Source organism: Bos indicus, chromosome 20 (genome assembly GCF_029378745.1).
Source record: "Bos indicus isolate NIAB-ARS_2022 breed Sahiwal x Tharparkar chromosome 20, NIAB-ARS_B.indTharparkar_mat_pri_1.0, whole genome shotgun sequence".
Taxonomy (NCBI): domain Eukaryota; kingdom Metazoa; phylum Chordata; class Mammalia; order Artiodactyla; family Bovidae; genus Bos; species Bos indicus.
Window position 1 is genome coordinate 58779492 of NC_091779.1, and position 13830 is coordinate 58793321.

Here is a 13830-nt window from a genome sequence, read left to right on the forward strand (position 1 = left end):
CCAGTACTGATTCATTAATTGTGAGTAATATGGGAAAATTGGATTGAGCTATAAGGGAACTCTGTACTATCTTCACAACTTGTCTTGTTATTTTAGAATCTAAATCTATTCTAAAATAGAAGCTTATTTTTAAAAAATTTTTAATTGTATGTGGAATATCAAAAAGAAAAAAAAATTCAGTTGGTCCAAATTTCACAGGCTATCAGCTCAGGTGTGCTGACAATGTTTCTTTTTCTTATTTTTCAGTTGGGTAATTTCTGTCTCCAGCTCCCATTTCTCCTCATGGCTTAATCCTAGTTTGGAGAAAATAATCTCCAGGAACTTTCTTTGCCAACTGAGTACATTCCCCTTCCTGCCTTCTCCCTAAGGTTGAAGCCAAACTCCCAGAGGCATTGGTGAGATCACAACATGAGGTGGGGATGGGGAGATGGCACCTGGCCCTTGGTCTTCAACCTAGACAGCATATTAAAAATCAGAAACATTACTTTGCCAACAAAGATCCATCTAGTCAAAACTATGGTTTTTCCAGTAGTCATGTATGGATGTGAGAGTTGAACTGTGAAGAAAGCTGAGCGCCAAAGAATTGATGCTTTTAAATTGTGGTGCTGGAGAAGACTCTTGAGAACAGGAGATCAAACCAGTCAATCCTAAAGGAAATCAGTCCTGAATGTTCATTGGAAGGACTGATGTTGAAGCTGAAACTCCAATACTTTGACCACTTGATGTGAAGAACTGACTCATTGGAAAAGACCCTGATGCTGGGAAAGATTGAAGACGGGAGGAGAAGGGGACGACAGAGGATGAGATGGTTGGATGGCATCACTGACTCGATGGACATGAGTTTGAGTAAACTCCAGGAGTTGGTGATGGACAGGGAGGCCTGGCGTGCTGCAGTCCATGGGGTCGCAAAGAGTCAGACACGACTGATCGACTGAACTGAACTTGGTCATCATGAGCTCGTTCTGGCACTGAGGCTCATGTGTGTCCTGTGTGTGTCTGCCTCCTTGACGATCCTACTCAGACTGAAGGCATTGCCATGACTTTGCTGCTTTCTGCTGTTCTATCCTGCTCACCAACCACTGGGGCCCCTGATGGCCTGCTGGCAGTCAGCACCCCTCCTGAGCTACTCCCCAAGCGCTCAAGAAGACATTCAGCTGTTCCTGGGATGCTCAGTCCCACCCCACAAAGTGAGGCCCTGTGCTCTCTGCTCCCAGACCCCCAAAGCCTACCTTGGCACAGACTTCCTCTTTCAGAGACTCACATGGGGGTTTAAAGTGATCCATTTCCTCTCCCCACAAATTGCAGAATTGTAATTTCCTCTGCAGGAAGTAAACTTCATTCCAGATTCATCATACTTCCTTCCAAATCTTTTATTTTGGCATAACCTTTGTGTTCCCAGGAAATGCTGTTTTTAATTTAGAAAACCCCATTCCCTTCCATTCTTCCCTCTGCCATAGGTTCCAGAAGTTTCTCTTGAAATTTAGAAGCCAGTGCTAACATCTTTCTTTCACTCTGCATGCCTCCCCTACCACCCTGCCTGTGGGTAGTGAATATAGATGCCCCCCTCTGCCACCTAAATGGTGGAGAAAGATCATGAATTTGAAAACATCAAAACTGCTGGGGGGCAGGGAACAAGACTGAATGTCAAGCAGCCACAGAAAGATGGTGGTCCTTGAAAAGTGTCAGTTGGAAGAGGCTAACTCCTGAAAGATCAAACCAGTCAGTCCTAAAGGAAATCAATCCTGAATATTCATTGGAAGGACTAATGCCTAAACTGAAGCTCCAGTACTTTGGCCACCTGATGCAAAGAGCCAACTCATTAGAAAAGACCCTGGTGCTGGGAAAGATTGAAGGCAGGAGGAGAAGGGGACGACAGGGGACAAGATGGTTGGATGGCATCACCGATTCAATGGACATGAGTTTGAGCAAGCTTCGGAAGATAGTGAAAGACAGGGAAGGCTGGGGTGCTGCAGTCCATGGCATCGCAAAGAGTCAGACACGACTGAGTGACTGAACAACAACAACTCCTGCTGGAAGTTTCTGGGTGGAGGCAAGTCCTGGATGTTGGGAGTTGGCCTGAAAGGGACTGTGGACTGCATGTAATGACTGCTAAGGGTGTTGGGATAGGGGTGGAATGACGGGTGTATGTTTGGATGAAAAGAGCTCTCTAGTGTTGAGACCCAGATATTGACCAGTCCTTCAATCTCAGGTAGAGTCATTTCCAAGAAAGCTCAACAGGAGACTTGTGTCTGAGTGTGGGATGTGCAGGAAGGCTCACCCAGATTGCAATATGAGAAAGAAGCTGCACACGGAGTTTTTTTCCCTTCTGCCATCTGAGCTTGTGTAGGGGGATCTAAACAGGGTTTCATGACAGCTGCTGTTGATCCTACCCCACTTTCAAAATTCAGCTCGAATTTCATCCTAGTTGAAGCTGATGCATCAACTTGAAGTGACCTCTCCCTCATCTGTATTCTGGAACACCAGTCGTTCCGGCATTTGATTGTAAATTCCATTATATTATTTGCAGCCTTTGTGTTTAATGTCTTGCCTACCAGGTGAGGAGATCCCTTGCAATCAGTTCAGAAGTTTCAACCTGTGTGCCTAGATCTATACCAGTCATGAAACCATGAGGCAAAAGAAATAGAGAAAGCCAGTTGGGCGGGGGAGTGCGGGGGGCAGTTGTGTAGTCAGGATCCTTTCTGTCCTTCTATCAGAGCCCATGCCTGGTTAATACACTCCATTTCCCATCTCTGAGAGCCATGTGACAGAGAGCTGGCTGATGAGTGGAAAGGACTGGGTAGGGCTCACAAGCAAGAGTTCAGACACAGCAAGTGCACGCATTTGGCCCTTGGCCCTTTGTCCTCCTCGGAACACAGGCAAAATGCTGGAGCTGAAGGGTCCGTTGTGTGACTATGAGAAAGTAAACGTGAGAACCGAAGCACGTGGTACAGATGCCCAAGTGAGCTGCCCACCTCCAGGCTTCTCACTGCATGGAAACCTACAAGAAAATTGTGGTGCCGGAGAAAACTCTTGAGAAATCAACTGAATATTCATTGGAAGGACTGATGTTGAAGCCGAAGCTCTAATACTTTGGTCACCTGATTAAAAAAAAAAAAAAGCCAACTGATTGAAAAAGACCCAGATGCTGGGAAAGATTGAGGAAAGGAGAAGAAGGGGGCAACAGAGGATGAGACGGTTGGATGGCATCATTGACACAATGGACATGAATTGAGAAAACTCCAGGAGACAGTGAAGGACAGGGAAGCCTGGTGTGTTGCAGTTCATGGGATCACAAAGAGTTGGACATGACTTAGCAACTGAACAACAGCAACAATGGAAATGTTTAGGTGATAACTTGAGACATGGGCTTGACCTCTGGCCAGAGTTGGAACTCTAAGCTGAAGAGGATAAACATACCTGGAGTTTTAGATGTGATTAATCTGCTAAGGAGATGAGGGTAGAAAGTGAGTAGGACATAGGGCTACAGGCAGAGATTTTATGCCATACAGTGGGTAGCACTGGATATGACTTGAGTGTCCTGAGAGTCCCCAGCTGGTCCTGGGGTGGATTAAAGAGCAGGTAAAGGAAGAAAAGCGGACCCGCAGAGGCCAGGGTATCTAATTCAGTGGTAAAAGAAGCCACCTGCAATGCAGGAGACTCAGGTTCGATTTCTGGCTCGGGAAGATCCCCTGGAGAAAGAAATGGCAACACACTCAGGTATTCTTGCCTGGGAAATCCCATGGACTGAGAAGCTAACAGTCCATGGAGTCGGAAAAGAGTCAGACACATCTGAGAGACTGAACAACACCACCATGCTAATTTGGCTCACAAATCACTAGAAATGGACCCTTGGATTTCTTGGATTTCTCGTCTTTGATTTGGGGGTGACCTCCACTAAGCCACTAAAAGGTCCAAGTCAGAGCCCTACTTGTGCTCTGAACCCGAATTCACAGGCCTGAGACCCCAGGAATGGCTGATTGGCCTTGAGATTGGATTTGTAAGAGTCTTTTGACCTCCCTCACGCTGATATTCTTTTAGTCATTAAGATAGCTCTGAACATATGAATTAAGCAAAGACGTTCAGGGTGGGGTGGAAGAGGGAGTTAAGTGGAATAAGCCTGGGAAAGGAATAAGGGATGGAATTTGAGAGTATCTGAGGTGGACAGGGGGCAAAAAAAAAAAAAAACATTTTGTATATGTGTGTGTGTGTGTTTGTGCACAAGCACAGATGTGTGCATACATGCTTATGGCTGCCTGCACTTGGGGTGTGGGGTGATGATGAAAATCTGATGGCAGGGAAACCCAGTAATACAGGAAGAAAAGATAAAGATAGATTTGGATTTGAAATGAATGCAGAATTGGAAGTTGCAAGTTTTTATTTTTATTGGTATGTTAATGAGAAGAGTGTATAGGAGAAGTGACAATATCTAAAATCTGCTGCCTTGCCTGTCAAATTGATCACTGTTACGGCTCATTGCTTATACTACCTGCCAACTTGCTGACTCTGCCCAGTAACACAAAGAATTCCAAATTGAGCCCTCCAGCCCCAAATAGGCAGAATTTGAAATTCTACCAGGTGGGACATTCATTCGTTCTGCTTCTGGCCAACTTCTGGTCTTCAAGATTTCTCTAATAGATAAATACTCCTGGGAGTGCTAACACCTTAAACCTTTATCACTTAATGCCTTATAGAGAGGATTAGTAGATTAGCCCAGCATTGGCAGGAGTAATGAGAGGGATAAAAGAAGGAAAAGGGCAATGGACGGCCCTAATAAAAAAGACACCTACAGGAAAACAAACAAACCCATCTATTTTGCTTTTGCCTAGAGCTGGTCTTACTGCCTCTAAGTATAGACTCTGAAAAAATTCAGGCTCTGGTTCCTGTACAGAGTGGGTGAAGATTTTTATATTCTGGGGTCATTGATTGCTCACTGAAAGACACATAGGCAAAGGTCCTTAGACAGTCCATTGTGTTTGGCTATATGAAGAAGCTAGAGGGGACCATAGCGGTTGGGTATGGGGGAAAATAGGAGACCCAGTTGGTGGAGCAGAGCAACCTCATCACGTAAAACCTCACAGGGGCTTTGTAAGAACCCTGCTTTACAGTCAGAATAGCACAGGTGTGGCTTATTGCTGAGAAGATTCGAAGTGATTAAGGAAAGCTGGAGATTGTGTGGACTCACCAGAATATTAGAAAATAAAGCGGAAGTTTGTAAAAAGCTTTGTAAAGGATGGTCATGTAGAGAGTTGCTAGAAACCAGAAGGTTTTATTGTTTGTAGGTTTTTTTGAGGATGACCATTCTGACTGGTGTGAGGTGATACCTCATTGTAGTTTTGATTTGCATTTCTCTAATAATGAATGCTTTCCTGATGATTCAGATTACAAAGATTCTGCCTGCAATGCAGGAGACCCAGGTTCAATCCCTGGGTTGGGAAGATCCCCTTGAGAAGGACATGGCAACCCACTCCAGAATTCTTGCCTAGAGAATCCCATAGACAGAGAAGCCCAGCGGAATACAGTCCTGTGGTTGCAAAGTCAGACACAACTGAGCAACTAACACACTTGCTAATTAACGATGTTGAGCCTCTTTTCATGTGCCTCTTGGCCATCTGTAAGTGTTCTTTGGAGAAATGTCTAGTGTAACACAAGGATCTCTATTCAGTGCTCTTGCTAAATGCGTCGCGAATGCTGTGTGCTAAGTCGCTTCAGTTGTGTCTGACTCTTTGCAACCCCGTGGACTGTAGCCCACCAGGCTCCTCTGCCCATGGAATTCTCTAGGCAAGAATACTGGAGTGGGTTGCCATTACCTTCTCTAGGGGATCTTCCCAACTAAGGGATCGAATCCACCTGTTTTATGTCTCCTGTGTTGGCAGGCGGGTTCTTTACCAATAGCACCACCTGAGACGCCCACTCAGTCCTCTGTGGTAACCTAAATGGGAAAGAAATCAAAAAGAAGGAGATATATGTACGTGTAGAGCTGATTCACTTTGCTGTACAGCAGAAACTGACACAACATTATAAAGCAACTACAATAAAAATTTTTTTTAATACAGAAATTTTAAAAGTAAGGATTAAAAAAAAAGAAACCAGCTGCTGGCACTCCCCAAGGGGTTGGAAGGCTCTGGAAGAGACTTGAGGACCGCCAACACCAACTAACAGGACCCGCGCCTGGCAGAGCTCACCAGGAGCACAAAGACACCCACCTATGGAGGGAAAGTTGGGGTGGTCCTGGGTGACCTGCCTGGTCCCTGCTTCCCCGGGGGCATGGAGCCCACGTGTTGTGCAGCTACACCCGGGAGGACTTCTTCCCTCACTCGCCAGGGGTCCTGTCCACCCACCTCCGTCTCCTTCCCCCACCCAGCTGCCTGCTCACGGGGATCTAGAGATGAGAAGAGACACAAGAAAGCCACTTTTTAAAGAGCACCTCGGGCCTCTTTTTATTTTTTAAAATTTTTATTTGAGTGTAGTTGGTAAAGCACCCGCCTGCCAATGCAGGAGACATGAGATTCTGATTCGATCCCTGTGTCAGGAAGATCCCCTGGAGAAGAAAATGACAACCCACGCCAGTATTCTTGCCTGGAGAATCCCCATGGACAGAGGTGCCTGGCAGGCTACAGTCCATGGGGTTGCAAAGAGTTGGACACGACTGAAGTGACTTAGCACATAACTGATTTACAGTGTTGTGTTATTTTCAGGTGTGCAGCAAAGTGAGTCAGTTATACATATACATATATTCACTCTTTTTTAAGGAAAAAAAAATTATTTTCAACCTTGGGCCTCTTTTTACTTCTCGTTTTTTTGTCTCTAGCCTGACAGTCAAATCAGGGATTATAGAAAGCAACAGGGAACCCCAATTTGTGGACTGGATTTCTTTTCAAAACCTGGACAGTTGACTGTTTTCTTCCAGGGATGCTGGGTAGGTAGCATCAGGGAGGGAAAAGAAATCCCAGTGAGAACCAGCTTTTGGTGCTGCCTCTGGCACTGACTAGCTGTGTGATGGACAGGGAAGCCTGGCATGCTGTAGTCCATGGGGTCGCAAAGAGTCGGACACGACTGAGCAACTGAATTGATCTGAACTGAGCTGTGTGATTCCAGGTGAGTGAACTAGAGAGATGAATGCTGCCTGCCTGACCCTGACCTTCAGAACTACCTGCATCCCCAGGAAGACCCGAGGTGCAGCCACTGCCTGTCACAGCCAGCCCCCATCTGCCCCTGCTCCACCCCCACCCTCTTCATGGGGGCGGGGGAGGGGGGGAGAAGGCACCTGGAGGCAAGCCAGACTGAACTGGTTCCTACTTGAACTGGGAAACGTGGAGAAAGGATGCCAGGTGACAGGGCAACCCGCACCAGGGGAAGCGAATGCAGGGAGTGGGCAGGAGGGCGGCCCTCCAGCCTTGCTGCCCTGGTGAGTTTTCACCGGTGCCCTCGGCTCACCCCACAGCAAACCCTTCTCCTGAGACCAGCTGGGGGGTCTCTAACTTAAGAGCACCCCACTGGAAAGGAATCAGTTGCAGGGGACAGTTCTAGGTCACAGACCCTCACTGAGCAAATGGCTTTGGCTTTGAAACAGGATTGGGGACAGGGCGTAGAGGCCTCCCACACCCTGGAACAAGATCTGTGTGGGCCACCCATCAGCAGTTTAGGGACAGCCGATGACGGATCCCTGTGCTTTCTCCAGGGAGAAGGTAAGAGAAAACCTCACACTGAGAGCCACTTAAAGGAGAAGGTGAAGGCGAGGAGGACCCACCGATTGAATTCCCCTCCCCCCAGCCCTGAGCATGCAGTCTAACTTCTGCAGAAACCTCCAGATGGTCAGGCACTCGGATGGTTCACTCAGTTTCAGCATTGACTGAATTCTCAACCTTTCTCTGTTTCTACAAATAGAGTTAAAAATTCCAGATCTACAATGAGATACGGGCTTCCCTGGTGGCTCAGCGGTAAATAATCTGCCTGCCAATGCAGGATGCTTCCTGGGTCAGGAAGATCCCCTGGAGAAGGAAATGGCAATCCACTCCAGTATTCTTGCCTGGGAAATTTCATGTACGGAGGAGCCTGGTGGGCTACAGTTCATGGAGTCGCAAAAGAGTTCATAGGGACACGACTTAACCACTAAAAAACACAGACAAAAAAAAAGCAATGAAGATATCTGAGGGTCATTGAAAGGATTACACCCACCCCCACCCTACACATCACAGCCCCCCCTCCCCATCCTATCTTTCTTGAACGTACCATCTTCCACATCTCTCTCTCTGCTCAGGCACAGAGACCTCAACAACCCCAGGCATCAGTAGGACTAGACTGAGAATGCCACCCAGGTCTGCAGTGGGACAGCCAGATCAGGGAGGAGAGGGGAACTGGCACCCTGTCTTTGCACTGTGCTCCCCAACAGGCCCCCGAGGAGCCACACGACAGAGGACAAGGCTGATGAGGGTCACAGAGGAGCAGGGCTGGCACCACTGGATAATTGCCCACAGGGACAAGGCAGCCTTGGCCGGAACCCAAAGGTGTGGCTCAGGTGCTTGGTCCCTGTGACTCCAAAACCCCAAAGTTCTGAAAACCAATGTCCTTAGTAACTCATTTGGTGGCAAAAGCTGACTTAACATCCTGCGAGGCTGTGGGTGTCCTTTATCTCATTTAGGGTGAATGGTATTTTTGCTGCCGAAATACTAAAAGGATGTGATTTTGCAGGTGCAGTCCCAGAGCCTCCTGGGGGTATTAGGCATTCTACAGAATATGCAGTATACAGTGTTACCTTTCCATATATGAAAAAAATTTAATGGACTTCAGAAAGCATCGGAATTCTGAAATCCATCTGGTTCCTAAGGTTTTGGATAGGGAACTGTGGCCATAACGATTGTGTACGAATGGCCCATAAGCACAGGAAGAGATGTTGAACATAATTAGCCATCAGGGAAGTGCAAACCAAACCCCAGTGAGATACCACTTCACACCCACTAGAAGGGCTGTAATCAAAAAGGCAGCTGAAACAAGTTTTGACAAGAATGGAAGGCAACTGGAATCTCATTCCTTGCTGGTGGGAATGTAAAAATGGTGCAGCCACTTTAGAAAACAGTTTGGCAGTTCTTCAAGAAGTTAAACATAGAGTTACCATATGACCCAGCTACTCTCGTTCTAGATATACAGCCAAGAGAGACGAAAACCTGCGTCCACACAGAAGTCTCTATGCAAGTGTTCATGGCAGCATTATTCCTGATGGCAGAAGACTGGAAACAACCCAACTGTCCACCAATTGATAAATGTAGAAGAAAATGTATGTCCATGCAATGGAATATTATTTGGCCGTAAAAGGAATGAAATACTGACATATGCTATGACATGGATGTATCTTGAAAGCACTAAGACAAAGAAGCCAGTGGCAAAAGGGCACATATTGTATGATTCCATTTCTATAAAAATATACAGACTAGGAAAATCCATGGAGACAGAAAGTAGATGAGTGGTTGCCAGGGGAAGAGGAGGGGAGGAACATGCTAAAAAGTGTTGATTTCTGTACTTTAAATGAGTGAATTGTGCAGTATATGAATTACATCTCAAAAAAGCTGTTTAGGGACTTGCCTCATGGTCCAGTGGTTAAGACTCAGAGCTTCCAAAGCAGTGGGGCATGGGTTTGATCCCTGTTCAGGGAACTAAGATCCCACGTGCTGCGTGGTTTGGCCAAATAATAAATCAATAAATAAGTTGTTTAAACAGAAATAAAAATCAAGTCTAATAGATACAGCTATGGCTAATTCAAAACAAGACAGCAGAGCGTCAGGGCAGGTGCTATGGACTGAATATATTCCTGGAAGATTCATATGTTGAAATCCTAACCACTTCCCGGGCAGTGCAGTGGTGAAGAACCTGCCTGTCAATGCAGGAGACAGAAAAGACATGGGTTTAACCCCTGGGTCAGGAAGATCCCCTGGAGGAGGGCGTGGCAACCCACTCCAATATTCTTGCCTGGAGGATCCCATCAATAGAGGAGCTTGGTGGGCTATAGTCCATAAGGTTGTAAAGAGTCAGACTCAAGGGACTTAGCACCAGGTGATGGTACTAGTAAGTGATTAGTCCATGAGGGTGGAGCCCCCATGAATGGAGTTCATACTCTTACAAAAGAAGCTCCACAGAATTCTCTTTCCTTCTTCCATATGGTTACGGTGAAAAGACCACCATCTAGGAAAAAGAGCCTCATTTGACACTGAATCTGCGGGTGCCATGATTTTGGCCTTCCCATCCTCTGGAAGTGTAATGCATCATTGCTCACTGTTTATAAGCCACCTGGTTTATGGTATTTTTTGATAGCAGCTCACATGCAGTAAGACAGTATCTTGGGAATTTCTTAGGCTCTCCCATAAAGGATGAAAGGGTGACATTGGCCAGAAACAGGCTGCTGCGGTAGCAAGAGGCCTTTGAGATGTCCCTCCTAGGGAGTGGAATATGCTATCAACCATGAGATTCGGGGATCCGAGGATGCAGCCCATCATCCTCAACTGAATGGCCTCATGGGGCCAGCTGGAAATATCCCATGGCAGGTGCTATCTTGAGCAGCCACATGGTTGGTAGTCTCCCTGCATTAGCCACAGGGATTCGGGGGGTCTTTCCTAAAGGATGTGTCTGTGGCAGTTGCTTCCCTCGAGATGCATAGTTTTGTGAAGGGTATGTAGCTGGCAATTCATTAACTCTTCATTCAAGTATCAAAGAAATTGCAAAATGTCAGGAGAGCAATGGTACCTAAACCCATGGAAGAATGGACCTTCCTAGAGATTGTGGCGTGTGTGTGTGCATGCTAAGTTGCTTTGCTGCTGCTGCTGCTGCTAAGTCACTTTAGTCGTGTCCGACTCTGTGCAACCCCAGAGATGGCAGCCCACCAGGCTCCCCCGTCCCTGGAATTCTCCAGGCAAGAACACTGGAGTGGGTTACCATTTTTCTCCAATGCATGAAAGTGAAAAGTGAAAGTGAAGTCGCTCAGTCGTGCCCGACTCTTAGCGACCCCATGGACTGCAGCCCACCAGGCTCCTCCATCCATGGGATTTTCCAGGCAAGTGTACTGGAGTAGGGTGCCATGCCTTCTCCATAAGTTGCTTTAGTCATGTCCAATTCTTTGCGACGCTATGGACTGAAGCAGGCCTGGTTCCTCTGTCCATGTGATTCTCCAGGCAAGAATACTGGAGTGGGTTGCCATGCTCTCCTCCAGGGGAAATCTTCCCAACCCAGGGATCAAACCTGCATCTCCTACATCTAACCTTCATTGGCAGTCACATTCTTTAACACTAGCACCATTGTGGCATGAGGCAAACAAGCGGCTTTTGGTATAATTTCTGGATATACTGGTTTAGTTGAGACCCCATAGCTCGACAGGGAGGAAACCTGTGAAATAAACATTCCACCATCTCTCCTCCCACCCTCTACTTGCTGCCCATGCCTCCCATTGACTGCTCCGAACCAGGAGAGAGCGAGCCAGGGAGGCTGTGGATGAGTCCATACCGTCAGCCTCCTGAAGACAGAGAAGAGAGAGAAAGAGGATGCATCTAGTTGGCAGAGGAGGACCTCCAGGGCAATGATGAGCTGGCTCCAGCATGTGAGGTCCTGAATCAGCCCACACTCAGCATCTGTCCAAGCATGACCCTGTGCCCAGAGCTCTAAGTGACAGACATAGTTCGAAGAATAAGACCCACTCACCTGATGAGACAATTATGATGACAAAAGAGAATGTGTGTTCAACTGAGTAAAGTTCCAGAGGAACTCAGAGAAGAACCCCCCTACTTGAAGTGGGGTAATGAGGGAAGAAGCCCTAGGTCAGAATTTTATTGCTTTCAATCAAAGGCCAAGACACACAGAACAAAGAATAAATACAATGTGATCTTTTTTTAAAAAGTTATGGAGATATGACTACGCAGGCAGAATACAGAGAAACTGGGCTTTCTACCATAGAGTAGATTGATCTCTGGCCTAGAGATCGGGGACTTGTGTGTGTGGTCAGGTGTGTCGAATGATATTTCTTGGCTTTGAACAACTATGGTCTCATGTTGCGGTATTCTTTACAGCAAGAATCAGCAGCCAACATCTCACCATGAGAAAGGGGACATTACCTCCGCCTCTTTTCATTCTGTTCCATGGTTCGAAGATTCTTTCCCAAAGAACAGACTTAAGAAGATAACTTTGCAATGGGAATTTGCTGTATGACTCAGGGAACTCCAGCAGGGCCTCTGTGACAATCTAGAATGGTGGGGTGGGGAGGGAGATGGGAGGGAGGTTTTTGAGGGAGGGGGCATGGGTGTACCTCTGACTGCTGCTTGTTGATGTATGACAGAAAACCCCAAAATACTGTAAAGCAAAGTTCCTTCAATTTAAAAAATAAAATAAACAATATAGAAAGAAAAAAAAAGATACCTTGCACCTGCATAAGGAAACCCAGTGTGTGTCCTTCCAGCAAGACTCTTCTCTCCTCAGCTCCTCCCAGTTCTTCACTTCCTTGGGGAAGTAAGGCAAGGAACTTACTTCTGTTGCCTGAAATACCACATTATCTGGATATTTCCAAAGTGGTGGAACTGGAAACCATTGAAAAGTCATGGTTTTTTATTCATTCATCCCCTTCCATCCCAGTCCCCACCCTGGTGACCCCTTCTTGGGTCACTGGTCTTCTTGTCTTCCTATCTTCTCCACTGACTATGTTTGGTGTTCCTGTGTATTTATCTTTCCTGGGATATAACCCAATGACACCAATCATTTAAAATCGGTGTCCCTGTATATTTATCTTTCCTGAGATATAACCCAATGAGAAGGTGAAGGTGAGATCATATTGAACGACAGAGAAGCAGTAAGTCACACATAACTGGATCTCTCCAATCCAGAATCTAAAATCTAACCTAGATAGAAGATGTCCAGTTTATTTTAGCCTGGAGTCCTATGGAAATAATGAAGACTTAACGTGATGTGCTCTAACTTAACTGGGATTCGGCTGCACTGGATGATGCTGGCCTTATGTTATTTTATTTCCCTTTAATAAATAAAGGCCCGTGTGTTCGCTGTTTTAGGATTTAGTAGTAGCAAAGTTTGTCTCTGCTGCCAGATGGTTGTGCTTCCTTTTAGGAGCTAATGCAAAGATGGAACTTGCTGTGTTTCTTTTTATTCCACGGAAGCTGAGATGCTCAGAATTAATTTATGTGCTTATTTGCATCAGTTTTACAATGATCTACTCCCCTTTGTTACGTGCCTCTTATTCTTTTATTGTTATTTTACAAGTCTTCACTTCTTGATTTCGCTTATGTTTCAAGTCCTTTTCTGAAGAAGGTTGGGGATACATGGATGGGTAGATGGATGATTAGTTGATTACCTGATATATAGATAAATAGATGGATAGACAGATAAACCAGTTGGACAGAATTGTGAATAAGGGAAAGGTAGACTCCAGCACAGTTCCTCTACATCGTGATCTTCCTTTTATGCCATGGGCCTACTTTCTCTTTCAAGGATCCTATTTTTATCAAACTTTTCATGACAAGCTGTGTCTTGTTCTGGAGTCAGAGTCAGGTGCAAATTGCAAACAGCTACTGTATCTGTATAAATATAAGAAGCTTACCCTCAGTTTCCTCATCTGTAAAATGGGCATGATAGCAATTCCTACATCATTTGTTGTTCTGAGGTTACAGTCAGGTAGTACATGTTAACTGTTGAATATGGCCTATATTCCACATTGTAAAATCCCAGTGAATCTTGGTTATTATTATTATTATTCAATTATGTGACCTCCTTTTCATCTTCTTTAATGCTTCCCTCTCTGTGTACTCATTATCATATGTTTGGACTATTACAGTAGCCTTCTAACTTGGC